This window comes from Ammospiza nelsoni, chromosome 1 (genome assembly GCF_027579445.1).
Source record: "Ammospiza nelsoni isolate bAmmNel1 chromosome 1, bAmmNel1.pri, whole genome shotgun sequence".
NCBI lineage: Eukaryota > Metazoa > Chordata > Aves > Passeriformes > Passerellidae > Ammospiza > Ammospiza nelsoni.
Genome location: NC_080633.1, coordinates 39,245,276 through 39,262,592, shown reverse-complemented (window position 1 = coordinate 39,262,592; position 17,317 = coordinate 39,245,276). Strand labels below are relative to the sequence as shown.

Here is a 17,317-nt window from a genome sequence, read left to right as displayed (position 1 = left end):
CATACCATACATGAAGGGAAGACGCACTTCTACTAATCTCTTCAGCTTTGTTTCCCTCAGATTGACAGATTCATTCCTAGAAGACTCTGTTTGAACCCTGCTGTCCCCCAAATCACAGTATTTTCACTGCAGAGCAGTGAAGAGAATCCATCTCTTCAACCATTGCATTGATTGCATGCTTTGAGGCCAAGCTTCGAATTTGTCCTTGGCAAAGATGAACGAGGTCTCTCCTTGTTTTCTCTTCATCTGTAAATCTCTAACCATACTGACTGATGGCTAATGAAGTGTACAGAAAGTGCTAGAGGTTGAGATGCTTTGCCTGTGACTCAGCATGATTTTCTCTGCTTTTCAACAAATACTGCTAATAATTGTCAGATTTTATTAGACTTGGCTTTTTTGTTTTCTATTTCATGCTGTATATTATGCTAATTTAGAAAATGAAATAAGAAAAAGTGTTATTTTATTCTTGCATGCATTGGTGACAAAAAAACCCCCATTTACTACAGAGTTACCAGAATCCAGTCCCCAGCTATAACGCAGATAGATGCTTGCAGATAGTTCTCCCTGGTTGTAAAGGACTGAAAAAAACTAATGAAGAAATGAAAGGTTAATGAATATTTTTTGCATGCCTCACCATTCATTGATTGTTCTGAGTTATGCCTGAACTTTCCCAGAATACTCTTAAAGCTTTTTTGGTTTTCGATTTTGTGATGTGTGTTGGTAGACTGTTGACAAATGTGTCATTCAGAGCAGCTGAGTTGAAGTAGGTGTTTATTGAAATTGCTTGATGCTTTCATTCTTCTAAACTGCCACTGACCCTACCTGTTTGGGGTTTGAGCAGAAAATAGCTACTTTTAAAAAAAACCTTCCAGGCTGAGGAACTCTTTAAATTGGCATACTGCAATGAAACCCATCCTAGACTGGAAAATACCAAATGTCCAATAAAAATAATGGCAACACAAATACTGTTCATGAGATAGAGCTTGAAGTGAAAATAAACCTACTGAATGTGTCTAATCAGCCTGCAAGTTAGGTGGTGAATTGATGAGACCAGTTGTTTGTATTGATATTTCCAAAGCATTTGAAATGTTTGTTCAGAACAGCTAATTAAGATGGCAAATAAATAAAGGTGTCCACTCCAGAGTGTTGAGAATGATTAACCCTGCAAAATAACAGAGACTTACTGCAGTTATGTGAAAAGAACCTTTTAGTTTTGGTGTTAATTGAAGCGAAACTGAAATAGTTACTTCAGAAGGTTCTTTTAACCAAATGGATCTTTAATACAGATTTCTTTACTCTTTTCAGTGAAAGAACAGAAAATGAAGCTCTAATAAGGTAAGAAAGTTTTTTATTCCACTTTAGTAAGATATTCAAGTTAATTTGAGATAATTTTAACAAATATACTCAGCATTTTAGGCTAGATCCTGGACCAGTAGGTTTCACATTTCACTAGTAGATCCCAGTTTGTGTCAGTGTGTCAAAGCACAAAAAAGGAAGAGAATGAGTCTAACAATATTTAACTTTTTTGTGGTTGTTGTTATTGAAGCACTATTTGGTCTTTAATCAAAATAAGATGCCTTCATAGATTTGGAAACTTCTTTTTGTGTGTGAGGAATTTACAGGTAATTATTTGTCAGCAGATGATATAGTTTTCACTACACAGTCAATGAAAATCTTTGTTTTCTTCCAGTTTGAAAATGAAACATTAGAGAATGTGCTGATAAAATAAGTAGCTTGGTCACAGATTTTTGGTTTTTGAGGTGTGGTGGTGGGAGTTTATGAATTATGTAGTTCAATAAATAAAGGAGGGGTGAACTCTTCTAGGAGTGAATATTTCCCCTTATATATAACATAGTTCAGCTGCATTCTGTAAATGGACTCTCAGTCATCTGCTAGATGAGCAAAAGGCAGAAGAAGGTCTTTCAATATACTAATGAACTGTAATGGATGTTAAAAAAGTGATTTTATCTTTCCATTTCTTCCATTGCTAGTGAGGATGCTGACATTCATGTGGTGTGTCACCTAGAAAATGAAGCATCGCTGTCGAATAACAAAACCAGGTGTACAATAGCAAGTTGTTCTGACAGGCAGCTGAAGTATGAACCTGTTCAGAGCATTACAAAAATACATAATTACTTTTCTGTCACAATTAATATTTCAATTATAATAGTCATTCTCAGGATTCCAAGGAAGGGAAGTATTGTTGGTTATTGGGTTTTTTTCCTCCTGTATTTGCCTGGTTTGGTTTTTTGCATCAGTGGTTAAAGTAAAATTTTGCAGAGTTGTTAGCTGGATTTCATACACCTATTTCAAGTCAAATGACTTCCAAATGGAAGTGTGTTCATAAGAAATTTTTTTAAAAGCTGTTAACTTCAATAAAAGTTGATATGTCTGCATAAACTGTGTTCCTGGTTTGCAGAGGGGCATTCTTGGAATAGGGAAGAGGGAGGCTCAAAAAAAAAGGCATTTAAGCTATGCAAAATATAAACTGCTAGAAACCGCAAGTGAGTAGAAATGTGAAGTATTAATGGAAAAAACAGTAGTGTTGTGAAAAAGTAATGAGGTGTCATAACAAATGGTGGTGTTAATAGCAGGCTATCTTTGCAATTCTTACTCTGTATTGGTACATGGAGAGTATGTGCATCTATTTGCAGCTACAAAGGTGTGTGCTTATGTAATACATCTCTGAGACAGCAAGATGCTGCTGTTTTTCCCCCAATCAGGGGGAAAAAGAAGGAGAAGGAGTGAACACCCTTCTGTAACAGGGCTAATGAAGCTAAGGAACTTTATAATGTGTTGAGAACCACATGGGTAGTGCGGGGATTTAGTAAATGCCAGAAGAAATTCTAGATCTGAGCAGTCTTTGTACACTGATCTCATCAGCATCCATGATCCAGGAAGAACACAAGTCCTCCTTCTGTCTCTTTACCAGGATTCAGCCATACAAGCACTGGGCAAACGTTGCAGAAACGAATTAAACTCACTGTGTCTGTAGGTGATCACCTAACACAAGGGAGCCTTATGTGGAGCCTCTGAAGGCCACAGTAACACAAATCCCTAAGTAATATGCCTAAGTAATATAGCATGACAGCAGTAGTGGAAATTTACTTATTTTGTTTACCCAAGTCACAGCTGGAAGTATTTTAAGGTATACATTGCTCACTCCTGGATTTCTGCCTTGGCAGTGCCTGCAGAAGTACCAGGTCATTTTTATGTGATTTAACATATGGGCAGTAGAAAACCACCTGCCATCAGCCATCTTTTTCTTTCTAAGTTAACTGTAGTGTTTAGTAACTACTGATCCAGTTTGAGCTCGAAGTTTTCAGTTAGGCTGAAAATGAAGCTATGCAGGTCACTGTGCTGTTCATCCCAAATTTCCAGGTCATACAAATGGGTGCTGCAGAAGCTGGAAAAGCTTGTTAAAGATGTTTGGTGCCTTCCCCTTGCATTTGAATTGACTTTTCTCTTTTAGTCTCTTTAGTCAAAAGCTATCTCTAATACACCACCACAGATGCTGCACAATTGACCCTGTTTAGGTTTGCCAAGCAGGCAAACTATTTATCTCAGGTAAGAGAAGTTTGAGGTGTGATGTGGTTAGTATCTAAAAATATCAGTATAGGGAGATGGGATAGGGCTGCAACAGACAAAAACATGGCAAGATAAGGAAGAGGAGTTCACGTTGGAATTACGATACCGTGGGTGTAATTAACCACTGGAAACGCTTAGAAAGGAATGTGGTAGATCACTTGGAGTAATTAAATCAAGATTAGATCTGGTTCTGAAATATCTTCTAGTAGAGTTACAAGTTCCTGTGCTTTGTAAAGAAATTGCTGCATGAGGTATTACAGGCTGTGCCAGGCAGGAAGTCAGACCAGATTACCATAAGAGTTCCTCCAGGCCTTTTAAATCCACATCTCCACCAACAAAGGCTCTTATGTGGTACAGCCTGCCACAGAATTTCCAAAATCTGAGGTGGAGCAGGTCACTCTTGTTTCAGTGGTGAGAGGTTGAAAAGTCTTTGAGCAGATCCTTGCAGAGAGCAGAGATGCTGTGGTGGGTACTCAGCGCCGCTGAGCTTGTACAGTGTGTGCTTCAGCCCTGGGCAGCAACACTGAGCCAGCTCCTGCTCTGTCTGATCAGCCCATAAACGCATCCTTCTGCCCAATCTTCTGATATTATACCTGATTTATTTAGTGGTTTGCATTTCTTATTGTGTTCAGTGAAAATTAATAATTATTCTATAAAGCTTATTGAATCCCTTCTGTGATACAAGTAAAGTCCTGAAGGAGTTCAGAATTTTCTTCAGTTGCTCAGTGAGCATAATTCCATTGTCTTTAACACAGGATCTTCTATAACCACTATTAATATCCCTATGAGTAGAAAGGGCAGGGAACATTTTTAGCAGATTATGTAGAATTCCTAGGATAAAAGAATCTGCTTTCCCCAAAACTGAAAAAGTAGTAACTTGTATGTTTGCTTCGGGATGTGCGTGGAATAGTGAGAGTGGAGGACACTCATCTTTTAATTCTCTTCAGCTACAGGGAAGTGTATTCTTGTCTTACTGGGTAAGAGGTAGTAGATCCTTTTAATAGAAAAGAGATTAAAATATATCAAAAAGTAATTTTATACCAGAAGAAATACAAAACACAATGGTGAACAAGAATAGCCCTTACAAGAATAGCTTACTTTGATAAGCTCATTAATTTCAACATTCAGAATTAATCAGGAATTACTGTGCAAAGTCTTGCAAATGGAAAAATCCATAAACTTGAGCTCAGAATTATGTCGCCCTAGGTTGCATAGCTTTTGTTAGAGGAATGTCTAGTGTAATTCCACAGCAGCATGACAGGAAGAACAGCTAAGAGTTGTCCTGGCTGTATGTGGGGATAAAAACTTACTCAGGAAAGTTTTCATGTAATTCTGGCTCTGTAGAAAGATCTATGAAAAAGCTTTTCTGTAAAATTATCTAGGGTAAATTCAAGAGTGAGCCCAGGAATATTAGAAGATTTTTTTCCCAGAATACCTGATACCCAACCTGACAGCGTGTAGTTTGCACTTGGTACCTGACGTCCCTACTGCTCTCCCTCCCTGGACTCTGTACTTATGGTTTACACATGGCAGCCTAGACCTGAATTGGAAAAAATACTGGACTAAACAATAGAAAAACTAGAGAAGAGAGATACCATTGTGTTTGATAAACCAAAGTAAGGTGGTTGAGATAAATAAGTTTGTGTGCCTCCGTGTGGAGGCAACACCTGCTTTCCTGGACATCGGGGAAAGAGGACAATATGCTGGAAAAAGTTAAAAAAAAAGGTTATTTACCCTTGCTCTTAGGTTAGGGATTCATGGCTGTGGTGAAAGGAGAGAAGATTTTGGTTAGTCAGGAATCAAACATATTTGCTTGGTTGCCATGCAATAATAGTTGTGATTTTTTAGCATGAGAGTTTCTTCTGTACCACCTCTCTTCAAAGTATATTACATGCCTATGGTTTTTACAAATTCCTGATAACATAATACTTACTGTGGAGAGTATTTAAAAACAAACTTCAGGATGTCTCTTTTTCACATGTTTTTTCAACCAGTGAGTCACTCTTAATGGATACTTCAGTTCTGAAAAGGAATGGAGAAGGCAGTGCCATGGAAGAAAATTGCCCTCTCCATTAGTAAGGTATTTGAGACATCATATTGCTGCTATTTCCTTCCATGTGAAAGCTCATAGCTAAGTCATTTAATGTAAAGGAAAACAGTCTTTTCTACCACAGAAGAAGTGCCTCTACTGGACAGCAGCACACAGGCCTGCAAAATTGACTTTGGTTATCACCGAGGGTTTCCTTGGCGTTTCTTTCTGTCCAGGCAATTAATGCTGTAAAAGCATTCCAGATGACAGAAAAGAGCAGTTGTGTTGAGGTCTGGGGAGTTCCTTTGGCACATCTCCAGTGCGCTGCTAGTCCCAAATTCATTGTTTGTATCTAGGAACCACACTTGCTTTAAAAGCTCAGTTTTACTGCATTTGAAAGCTATTCAGTCTTGTTTCCTGCACTTTGTTTACTTAATAACCCCTATAGAGAATCCACAATTTTGCCTGGGTAACTTGCTGCTCTCTTCCAAGAGAGAAATATACTGGTTTTTAAATTTTTTAAATCCACATGCTAGCTTGGACCACAAGTGAGTGTAAAGAAGTACCTGGTGCTTAGCCCTGTGCTCGCAATGTCTGCTCAGATGAGAGTTAAGCGTGCTGTGCTCACTGTTACAGAACTCTCCAAAAGTGTAGATTCAGGGAAATTCTGCTGCCGTGAGAGAACGGGAGCATCAGGAATGTTCTCTCCCACTTAATGGAAATGTGGCTTTTGGTGACCAGTGCATTTAAAAAATAACAGATTGCGTGTATGTGCTCATTGACAGAGTCCAACTTGAACATCACAGGGATGTTCAGGGCAGCAGATCCTGCTGTGTGCTGCAGCCCTGGGAGACTGGATGAGGCTCTGGTAGCAGCAGGCTGGTACAGCTGGCTGCTGTCTGGCTGCTACCAGAAGGATTTGCAGCTGTACAATTTTTGGGTTTGAGTAACCTTTCAAAAAGTGCATCTGAAAAATTGCCAGGGTGGCCAAACAGATTGATTCCCATCAGCAGGAGAGACAGCTGTTCATTTGACTACATCTGCTTCATTTGACTGTGTGGATCGTCTTACTGGATGGAATGGGCTCCAGAGACCTGCCTGTGGAGAAGAGAAGCAGGTAGGACAACGTGCACTGTGTCAGAAATTCTCTTCATCTTTGACATTACAGAAATGGCCTTGCCTTATGGATGTGGTGGAGGGGCAGGTGGCTTATCTAATTGTTTGACCTTTGTCCATTTGCCCATAGCCCCTCTATTTCAGACCTGAGGAACACTACATCTACAGAACAGATGGGTTAACTACAGAATATATCAGATGGCTGCACCCTGCTGATAGCACTAGTCAAAGCCTCCCTGCTGCCCCAATATATTTACTGTGAAAACATGGATAAGAGTAAAAGATTGGAAAAGTCCATGTTGGCTGAATAATATTAGTCCTAATCTCTATAAGCAATATGTATTCTCTGCCTTTTTTCTCACTTTAGGGTCAAAAGCCTGTCTAGAAGGTGCTAGAGATGTAGATGGTGTTAGCTAGATTTGCTTCTAGGTCATTCTCATTCAGCACCATCCTCAGAGCAAGCTTTGGTTCTATTGTTTCAGTTTCCCCATCTGTGGCTTTAGTCCAGTTCTCTTTCTTTAATCACATCCTATGTTAAATTGTCCTGCAGCTCTTCTCTTCTCCAAGTTTAAGGTTTCAGTTGCTGTGCAGGAGACCCTGTGAATGATTTTATTTTGTCAACTGAGGTAAAAAGATAGTAACAACATACACTAAGGCACAAAATCTTCTCTAATCTGTTATTTGACAAGTGCATTTAATTATTTAGCATGGCTTGTAAAAGTAATGAAGTCCTTGTAACATGAGATTTAACACTCTCCTATTAATTTTTCCCTAAGAGGTGGGAAAAGACTGCCATCATTTTGTGTGCAAACTGAGAGCATGAAGTTAATGAGATTTGACTGAGAATACGTAAAAGGGGCTGGAACCTTTCAGTGCTTTTTAAGAGTTTTGCTAATAGGTAGTAAATCCAAGCACATCCCACAGTTAGATAAGATTCTGCCTGTGTTGGCAAACCAGAAGGTGCTGTCTGATGCTTTGCCAAAGCAAAACAGAGTTTTCTTGGACCAGCTGTATTTTTTTTTTTTTTTTGGAATGTTTAGCTTAGTAAAAAGGAAAGCTGTAAGTCACAGTCCTGCTCAAGAAGCATCATTCAAAACAAATTTTTATAGCATGATAGATTTCATGTTGCTACAAAATAAATATTTAATCGGCACTAATATTTTTGGTTCCCTCAGGCAGGCAGGGAAGTTCTAACTTTTTACTCAAGTAAGTGTAAATGGAATCTAGCAGGAAGTTCAAAGCAAAATGCATGCATATCGTAGAGATTTTTTAAATGGGTTTTAGGTCCAGCCTGCCAGGATTGATGGCTGATTTTGTTCCTGACAGGAAATATTTTATCTCAAAGTTAAAAAGCCCCTATCCCCAAAAATGGAAAAGAACCCAAGGAGAATCTGTGTTTGATTGGTTTGAATTGTGTGGTGAACTAGATCAGTTACAATTACACTGAAAAAAGAAAAAAAAATAAGAAAGGCAGCCTGAACGGTTTTGTTTACAGTCACAAAGGTGCCTCAGCCATGCCAGCCCAACTCTGTGACTTAAGAGTCACTCAGAGTTGGGCTGGCATGGCTGAGTCACTCAGTCCAGTGACTCTGTAGAATTGCTCTTACTGCTTAGTTTCTAATTCCTCGATCTTATGTCATCTACTGGGCTCTTTATTCAGGAGCTTCACTTTGTAGTACATAAGAATATTTGTAGAATATGCAGAATGTGTGTGCAGTGGATATTTCTTACCTTGACAGCTGCTCTGTCAAGCGCAGTAGCAGCGTTTGGCCCTTGGATGCCATGAGCCCTCTGTGGGCTCCTGAGAAAGCTCTAGCTCCCATGATCGTCATCAGACAGGAGGATGGGAGACAAGCACTTGGATTTTGTGCTCCTCATGTGGACTAAATGGAGCCCACTTCATTTTTTCTTCAAATGTGAGCCACTGAGTGAGGCTCCTTCTGCTGTTCTCCCTTTCTGCTCAAGAGTCAGTAAGAGCTCTTCCCTGGTACCATGATGGGCAGATCTCTATTTGTAATGGATCAGTCTTGAGACTGTCATCATGCTTGCATTTAAGAAAATCTTTCAGGACACATCTACTCATTAGTGCTCTCTATCTTTTGATCTGTTAAAACTCATTCCCATCCTTCTAGCCATCAGCATCTTTCATTGTCCTTTCACAAATTAATTTAAAAACCAATCATCCCTTCTTTGATTTAATAATCACCACAAAGAACAAACAGAAGTAAGGGTAAAATAATACAATTTCAGGCAGGAAATTGTGTGTTCTGAACTGAAACATTAATGCATGTGCACCTCAGAGAAAGGCATGAAGTTTCTCTAATGTTCATCCAGAAATTAGGGAAAGCATTCCCTGCCATGTCTGACTGTCACCAAGGAAAAGTAGTACTGAATTTTTGCTGACTCTGAGGATGTCAGGTTAAAATTGTCACAGTCCTTTAGCTGTAGTAGATATATAATACAGAGAGAGAATACTATTGAGCAGTTATGACAAGTTTTGACATTTCTGATTTCCTTTATATTAAGATGCTAACCATAGACACTATTAATCTCACCCCCTGACTGGGGCTGATTCAGACAGCCTTAAGTTTTCAGATACAGAGTGGGTTTGTGAAATGGTAAGACATACAGGATAGTAAAATTTTCAGTGTAGAGCTGCATTAAAATACAGTGACAGTACTAATGCATCAAGATTTCCAGGTAAGTAGCCACAGTGCAGGTGTTCACCAGCTCTGATTTTCTTGAGGTACAGGATGTTGTGCTTTTTCTGGCCTGAAATTCCGTTTCTGAAAACAAATTGACTGGAAAATACTTAGATTTATAGGAGGAGCTCCTGCTTTGCTGGCAGCAAAAGCTAAGTGAAAATGACAGGGAGGGCTCACTTCTTTCTGCAAGTTCTGTCTGCAGTAGGAAAATGGCAGGCTGACCCTGGTGTTTTCCAGCTCTGTGTGGGAGGATTTGATGTATTTTGTTTCCAAAACTTGGTTATAGTTGCAGCTTTCACATATGGAAAGAGGCAGAGGTTAAACACGAGACTGCTGTAAAAATGTACTAGCATTCATAATTATGTTAACATTTTATTATTCCTTGTTTCTGTGAAATAAAAGAATTAAAGGAACATGAAATAATAACAGAAGAGAAAAAATTCATTTCTTGTTCTTATAGGATCATAAAATCCTAGAATGGCTTGGGTTGGAAGGGACCTTAGACGTTATCTAGTTTTTCTAGATAACCCCTCTGCCTAAATATGGACACCTTCCACTGGACTGGGTGGCTCAAAGCCCCATCCAAGCTGGCCCTGAACACTTCCAGGGTTTGGACACCCACATCTTCTCTGGGCAACCTCTTCCAGTGCCCCACCACCCTCACAGAAAAGGATCCTAACCAGGTTCCTCAGTCCTGGTTCTGATAATATTGCAGTCCTTGTTTCAGAACCTTTTTAAATTGCCTTCCTTAAAACCTTCCTTAAATTGCCAGTACAGTTGCTCCAACTAATTCTTAAATGGAGTGGAAATTACACAAATAGGAGTTATTTGAAGCTGCAGAATGATTTTACACTCATTCTTATGTAATGAGCTAGAATTGCACAGCTGACCAAAAAACAGTCCTTAATTCAGAATTCCAGCCTGTTTTTCACTTCAGTGGCTTTGTAAAGTTCCCTCTAGTCTTTATGCACCATTTTATGTGGTTTAACTGAAATTCTGAGAAAATAAAGGAAGATTAACCATGGGCATGGAGAAATGTGGAAGGACAAATGAAGTGACATATTTCACACAGGAATGGGGCGTAGAGAAAGCAGTTCTGTAAGAATGGTTTGATCAAAATGTTTGGGATGGTAAAGTGACATAGAGAAAAAGTTTTATTAATTGAGAAAGAATGCACGACAGGAAAGATGTGATTTATTGGACTGAAAAACTCTTCATCAACAACAGCAAGTGGCATCGTCTCCCAAAGAAAGTGTCAGTCTTATTTGGGAACTGAAAAATTGTTTGAATAAAGACTAGGAAATACCAGTGTAGAACCTGTGCTTCTGTAGGTGAGCACTCTTGAAGCAGAAACCTTTTCTACATCCACATTCTGACTTGCTTGAGAGAGCTCCATGAATCTGATTCAGGCTTGGGATAAAACCATAAGGTATGTTTTCTCTGCTCGCTCCCTTTTTCCCCTAAATGTTATTATACTGCAGCTTGGCTCTGTCCAGACAGTCTGGAGCAGACTGTGTTGTAACTTGCTTTAGCCGCTGCTGAATTTAACAGCTTTTGGCTTGGTAAGGAATGCCTTAGGAGAACTCTTGCTCATCTGTTCCCTGAGCCAAAGGAAAACTCCTCCAGTAGCTTTCCCAGTGTTTTCTCTGGCTGGAACACATAGTTACCGATTGCTAGGTGAAGATACACTACCTTTAATCTTATTTTTGTATTTTTGGTTTGTCCAGCTGACATATTCTAAGATAACCACTTTGACTAAAGCAGTGAAAGAGGACTTTCTTTTCTTTTCCCTGTACTCCATGTAATTAAATTCTTCCACTGGTGGGAAAAATGCTTTTCCTTGATGTAAATGTGTGGCAAATAGTTGAATGCTGAGCCAGTCAGTCACATTTCCCTGCTAAGCGTCCTATTTCCAATATTTTTCATAACAAATTTACTTATCTTTGTTTCCTAGCCCTGTATGGTTTGCTTTCTGATCCTATTGTCATTTAATGTGTTGCAAGAAATGCATCCATTGGGAAATTGTTAAATAGGATATCAATAAACATTTGGATTATATTTAGCAAGTACAAATCACTAGGAGATATTTGCATATTTATTTGTTGAATTTCAGCTTCCACTTCAGGTTAGATGAGACATAAACAATTATATAGCACCTCTGGCAAAGAATTAGTCTTTAAAGCAAGTCAAAGTAACACTGGGAATTTGGAGGAAGATTCCTGAAGTTTTAGAAAGAACTGTGAAAGGCTTGTGCTTTGTTTTAGCTCCATACATTTTATGTCAAGTATGGAATTAATGTTGTAGACTTTTACTCTGATACATCTTGTTTGTTTTACTCTAATATGTATTTCTGACAAATATTTATGGCAGCACTGGTCAGAGTCTGCTCCTTTGCCTGCCTGATTAATGTAAAAATTACCCTAATTTAAAGCCAGCTAAAATATTTCAGGGGTGGTGGTTTGTTTGTTTGTTTGTGTATTTTGTTTGAGGTGGTTTTTTTGGTGTTTGTTTTCTATTTTCCCTGGGTCTAGTGATCAGACTCTCCATTGTACTTTGTAACAGAGACCACAGACAACTCTGATCTGCCAGAAAGGTTTTAACAGGTTTTATGCAAGATCCAGGATCAGGAGACCAGGTACCACAGCATGCTTTTGTGCCCTAGCAGAGGAAATACCTCTTTGGATGTGTTCTTGGCCTGCTTCATTTTAGAAGAATCTCTGTGTAAATTATGGGTGAAAATTAACGTAATTAATTGTAATTAGTATGGTGTTTATAGTGGATACATGTTCCAAAATCTTCAACAACAGTGCAGGAGACTTCATAGTTTCCAGGAACTGTAGATTTACAGTAGCAATTAGATCATTTAGGCCAACCCTGAATACCTTTTGAACTCTGCATTTACTGTCCATTTGTGTCTTTGAAAATCCTCCCACTTATTGACAATTAAATTTGATGCCTTGTTACTTGTGTACATGAAAGCAATTGGCATACTCTTTCTGTCTGTGTCTCAGTGTACCTTATTTATTTAGTAGCATTGTTGGATTTTAAGTTCTGGAGATAAACCAAAGCGTTAAGGGCACAAGGCTTACCTGCTGTTCCTTGCTTGTCCTTTCTTGCATACCTAAAGGAAAGACTTGCACTGACAGTGAGATTGATAAGCTTCCAATTCTCAAAACAAAGTGCTATTTTTATTATATAGTAAAAGACTTGAGACAACACTTTGCTTGGTACTCTGTTCCTACACATTCACGTGTTCTTTGAACTCTGTCCTCAATATTTGTCCTATAAAATCTTTGTTGTTTAAAGGGGCAAAAACAATAAAGTGCATTTTAGAATGTGTGATCCCTTAATGTTATTTCAAACTTTGATGAGAATAATCAAGGGTTGGAGTCTGTACTTTGATTAGCAGAAAAATATCCTTGTTAAATCCTTGAACTGTATTTTCTTTTTAGCCACGTGTTTCTGCAATCATTTCCAGTTTTGCAGAATATTATGTTCAAAATACTGTGTTCTGTATGAGGTTCACATAAACTTATTTTTCCTATTTCCCAAGCATGAGGAATCATTTGTTAGTACCTAGCCTTGTCTCAGAAAATTAAGATTACTCAATCTGCATTTGTGATCTATGACATGAAATTCTTCCCACTACTTCTTTCATTTTCTTCCACCTCGGGAGGCATCAATTTTTCTTAAAGTTTTAGAAGAACATCATGTACAAGAATCCAAGAATCCCTGCCCTACATGTGACTACTCTTTCTCTTTTTTTTTTCTTGTTATTTCCCTGGTGTTTACAAGACCAATATGTAGTTTTCAGTGGATTAAACTTGTAGCTGAAGAAGATGGAGGAGTTTTTCTGCCTTTGATCACAACTAGAACTTTCTACCCAAGAGAGCTTTGTTCAGGCAGATAACTGCCTTTCAGTCAGTGGCCAGAGGAAGCCAGCATTTAATGAAAATTTAGAGTCTGGATGCATTTCATCTGGGCTATTTATTTTTCCTTGAAGGCAGAGATGAGGAAGGATGTGCAGTGATGCAGCACTGAATGAAGGATAGCAGAGGAGACACCAAGACTTGATGCAGGAACAGAAGGAGATTTACTTTCTTCAGTGTTACCTGATAGAATCTATTTTTATATAGAAATGTCACCTGACAGAAGTCAGGAGAGAGAATATCCAAGTAGTTTAGATGCAGCTAGAGGCAGGGAGCTAAAGCCACAAGGGAATAGAAGAGGCAGTTGAGGTGATCTGAATGCACAGCTGTACATAAAAATAGTAGTTGGAAGGAAGAGGTCTTTGAGGGAGCTGACCACGGACTGCATGTGGCTATAATCACAGGATAGAAGCTGGCACTCATTGGTTGTGGAGAAATCAAGTGAAAGACTGATGTGTTATGATGGGGAACTCAGGAGAAAAAGTGAGAAACAGATGACTGGAAGAAGAAGTGGCACCAGGAGAAAAGGAGGATAAGATGGAAATAAGTAGAGATTTGAGGCTGAGAAGGAAGAAGGATATAATTAGAGAAATGAGGACAGCAAATAGTTGGGCAACATCAGGGAAAAAAAGGAAAAAAAAACCCAAACCCCATGAAAATCTGGGTTTCCTTGTGGCATGAGAAAGACACAAGTGTATGAGTCTGAAGACATTTTCTTTAGGTGGAAAGGCACATCTGTCAGCAGAGTTTATCTGGGGAAAGAGCAGTGGTTTGTTTTCCAAGAGTAAACAAACACTATGGGAAAATAAAACTAAAAAACAGTCCTGGAGTAGAAACTTGAGACAAAGATGTCAGAATCCCTTTTGGAACAAAACAAAGATTAGTATATCTAGACAGAGAAAAGTCTCCTAAAATCTGTGGCTGGTGTGGTTTTAGTAGAATTACCTTGGTCTCTGGGAAGGAAGGTGGGTGAATGACAAGCTAATGAAGATGTACCAAGAGGCATGAAGATCTCAGGGTCATGCAGGCATGAAAAGGTCTTCATGCAATGGGCATGTCTGTACTAGTAAATTAAATGGAGTCTAGAAGCAGTCCCTGGCCCTGGAAATTAAATACATCTACTGTTGACTGTCCCTGGCCTAGTTTTGGTGTACACTTACGGGAACTCACCTGAACTATTCCCAGGTAAGGTTTGAAAGTTATCTTGGGATTCTTCCCAGTAAGCAATTAAAAGCAACCTCCCTGTTCTGGAGGGTGCTAGACTTTATTAGCATGGCACCTTTCTGTGCCAGCTGGCCTCAACATTCTTGGATATGTTTATTTTGCTTGTAGAAATAGAGCTGCAAATGGCTCAGTAGATGCAATCCCTTAGAAACTTAGGACATCACAGTCTTTGATGCAAGCTGTGACAGGTAGTGAATATGATTTCTTCTTTAAAATGTTGCTGAACTGATGTCGATGTGCTCTCAGATTTTGTTTTCATGGAGCACAGGGACGTTGTAGAAGAGTTGGTTATACAAAGTAAGTTTGTATGAAGCATACATTTACTTATTACCATTTAAATTTTAGACAAGTATAAGCAAACATAGGTCATAAGTAACACTCCATCTCACAGAAGGACAGGCTGTGAAATTAAAGAAACAAGGTCATGAGGTTGGTACGTAAATCAGTTGGCTGGACTAAAAAGCCCAAACATTTAAAAGTAGAGAAAACATTTTTAAAAGTTCCTGAAACTTCTGTAAAAACAAGGCAAATCTCCAGACCTAAGCAGATAAGATAAATATGGATCTAGAATGGAATAGGTGTAATGGGAAGGTGATGGAAGCATGGAAGCTTTTCAGTCAGTGTAGAAAAATGTGTAAAACAAAATTTCATGTGTTGTTCTGGATTTTGAATTCAGGAATGATTCAAACTAAAACAGAAACAGCAAGAAAAGTGTCACTGAGAGCCTTTATCTTAGCAGAACAGGCTAGCAAAGTGAAACGTAGAGCATGATAAGTTCCTTGATAAATACAACAAGGAAGGGGCTGAGGAAAGCTAGTTAATAAAGCTAAACAGTGTTGACACGTGAACAAAGTTAATAGCAGATGCCAATTTTAGCAGAAAGCAGTTAGTTAACTCTGAAACTGAAGTTAGGTCATCCATGTTACTAGAAGCAGCATGCACCTTAGCGCGCATTTGCTAAATGGGTTCATTAGTGTGACCTGTTCTTAACCAGGAACAATGTTGGTTTTGTGAGGAGCTTCAGAGATGAGCAGGAGGATTTGCACTTTCCTTTCAAATGCCTTAGGCTGAAAAGCCAAATGCAACATTTTTGGAAAGGACTGTGCAGGGTATTTGGCAGTTCTCCTCCAGCATATCATCAGTCTTTCAGCAGTCATCCTACACTCATGGATCCTTTCCTCTTCATTTACAGAATTATAGAATCATAGGATGGTTTGGGTTGGGTCTTTGACCGGGTTGCTCAAAACCTCATCCAACCTGTCCTTGAACAGTTCCAGGGATGGGGCATCCATAGCTTCTCTGGGCAACCTGTTTCAGTGTCTCAGCACCCTCACAAGAAAGAATTTCCTCCTAATCTAAACCTCCCTTCTTTCAGTTTAAAGCCATCACTTGTCCTTACACTGCATGTCATTGTAAAAAGTCCCTCTCCAGATCTCTCATAGGCCCTCTCTAAGTGCTGGAAGGTGCTCTAAGGTGTTCCCAGAGCCTTCTTTTGTTCTGCCCTTTAGATTTTCTCGGTTGAGAGTTGATGTTGTATGTTCTCTGTGGTCCTGCCATCACAGGTGCTGTGCTGCTTTCCTGGATCAGCTGTATGGGAAACCAAGCCCACACAGCAAGTTCACCTGAAGGAGCTTGTCTCCAGGGAGTGTTGTGTCAGACTGTGTCAAACTGTTGCACTATTGTTTTTCTCAGTTTGCCCTATTGCTGAGGCAGGATTTCATGGAGAGCATTCAAAATGCATGTCAGTGTAATTTGGGAAATGTTTTGTTTATATGTGAGTGAATGTGAATGTAAATTGGTAACCCCAAATTGTGAGAGAAGATGATTTTAATGTCTTTCTTATTATTTTTGTTGGCATGTACATATTTCTATAAATACTGTGTAGTTGAATGAATACCAAACTGATGAATGTGGAAGCCCTCCATGTCTCTAAATGAAACTTCCAAATATAAATAGCTTTAAAACTATAAATAGAAAATATTTTTACTATATTTATCACTTTTAACCACTTTTCCCCCCTTTCATTGCATCACCCATTTTATTTTTAGTGATGCTTACTTAAAATAGTTTCCCTGCTTCCCTGTTGGCCATTATATGGCCACTGTGGAATCCAAGTGATTTCTAAGCCAGATGGTAGGGAAAGTGTTCCTTATTTGAGCAGTGTGAGCCTGAAGTCTTGTCTGTTCAGACCTTGTTCACTGATGGCATCAGCTTTGTCTGTTCAGTTAATTTCACATACATATTCCTCAGCTGGTTTCAAAATGTGATTCCAGCATTGTTCAGGACCTCCTATTCTTCTTACATTGATGTTATTCTATGTCCCCCTCATAAGATGGTAGCTCTGGTTTTGCTGAATTACTAAAGTCCATACTCTTCACAAAAGTCACTATGTTGGCAGTCGTAACAATTTTTAAAATTCTAATTTAATTAGTTTTACAATATTGATGTGTTGGTGGTCACTTCAGCTGCACACAAAGTAATAGGAGTAGCTTTAAGTTTTGACGGCCCTCAGGCCTTAGCTTTGACTTCACTGTTGAAACTGCAGCTTCCTGTGCACTATTACATAATAGTATCTGTTCACAGATACATAATTTAAAATAGAGTTGAATTTAGTGTAAGCCACATTACTGTTTGTTAGGGTTTGCAGACCAGAGTTGCCTTCCAACACTATGTGTTTGAAGACGCTGCAAGGGCACCACATGGTTCTTTTCTCTTGAACTGTCTCA

At 38.9% G+C, this 17,317-nt stretch overlaps 1 protein-coding gene across 3 annotated transcripts in view; it reads left to right on the top strand.

Annotated features, from left to right (window-relative positions):
• THRB (thyroid hormone receptor beta) overlaps nt 1-17,317 on the top strand; it is a 156,599-nt gene that overhangs the window by 29,073 nt on the left and 110,209 nt on the right. For all 3 annotated transcript variants that reach the window (XM_059468289.1, XM_059468305.1, XM_059468297.1), the window contains exon 2: nt 1,306-1,335. The gene's annotated coding sequence lies outside the window, so the exon portion shown is untranslated. The remainder of the gene's footprint in view (nt 1-1,305; nt 1,336-17,317) is intronic.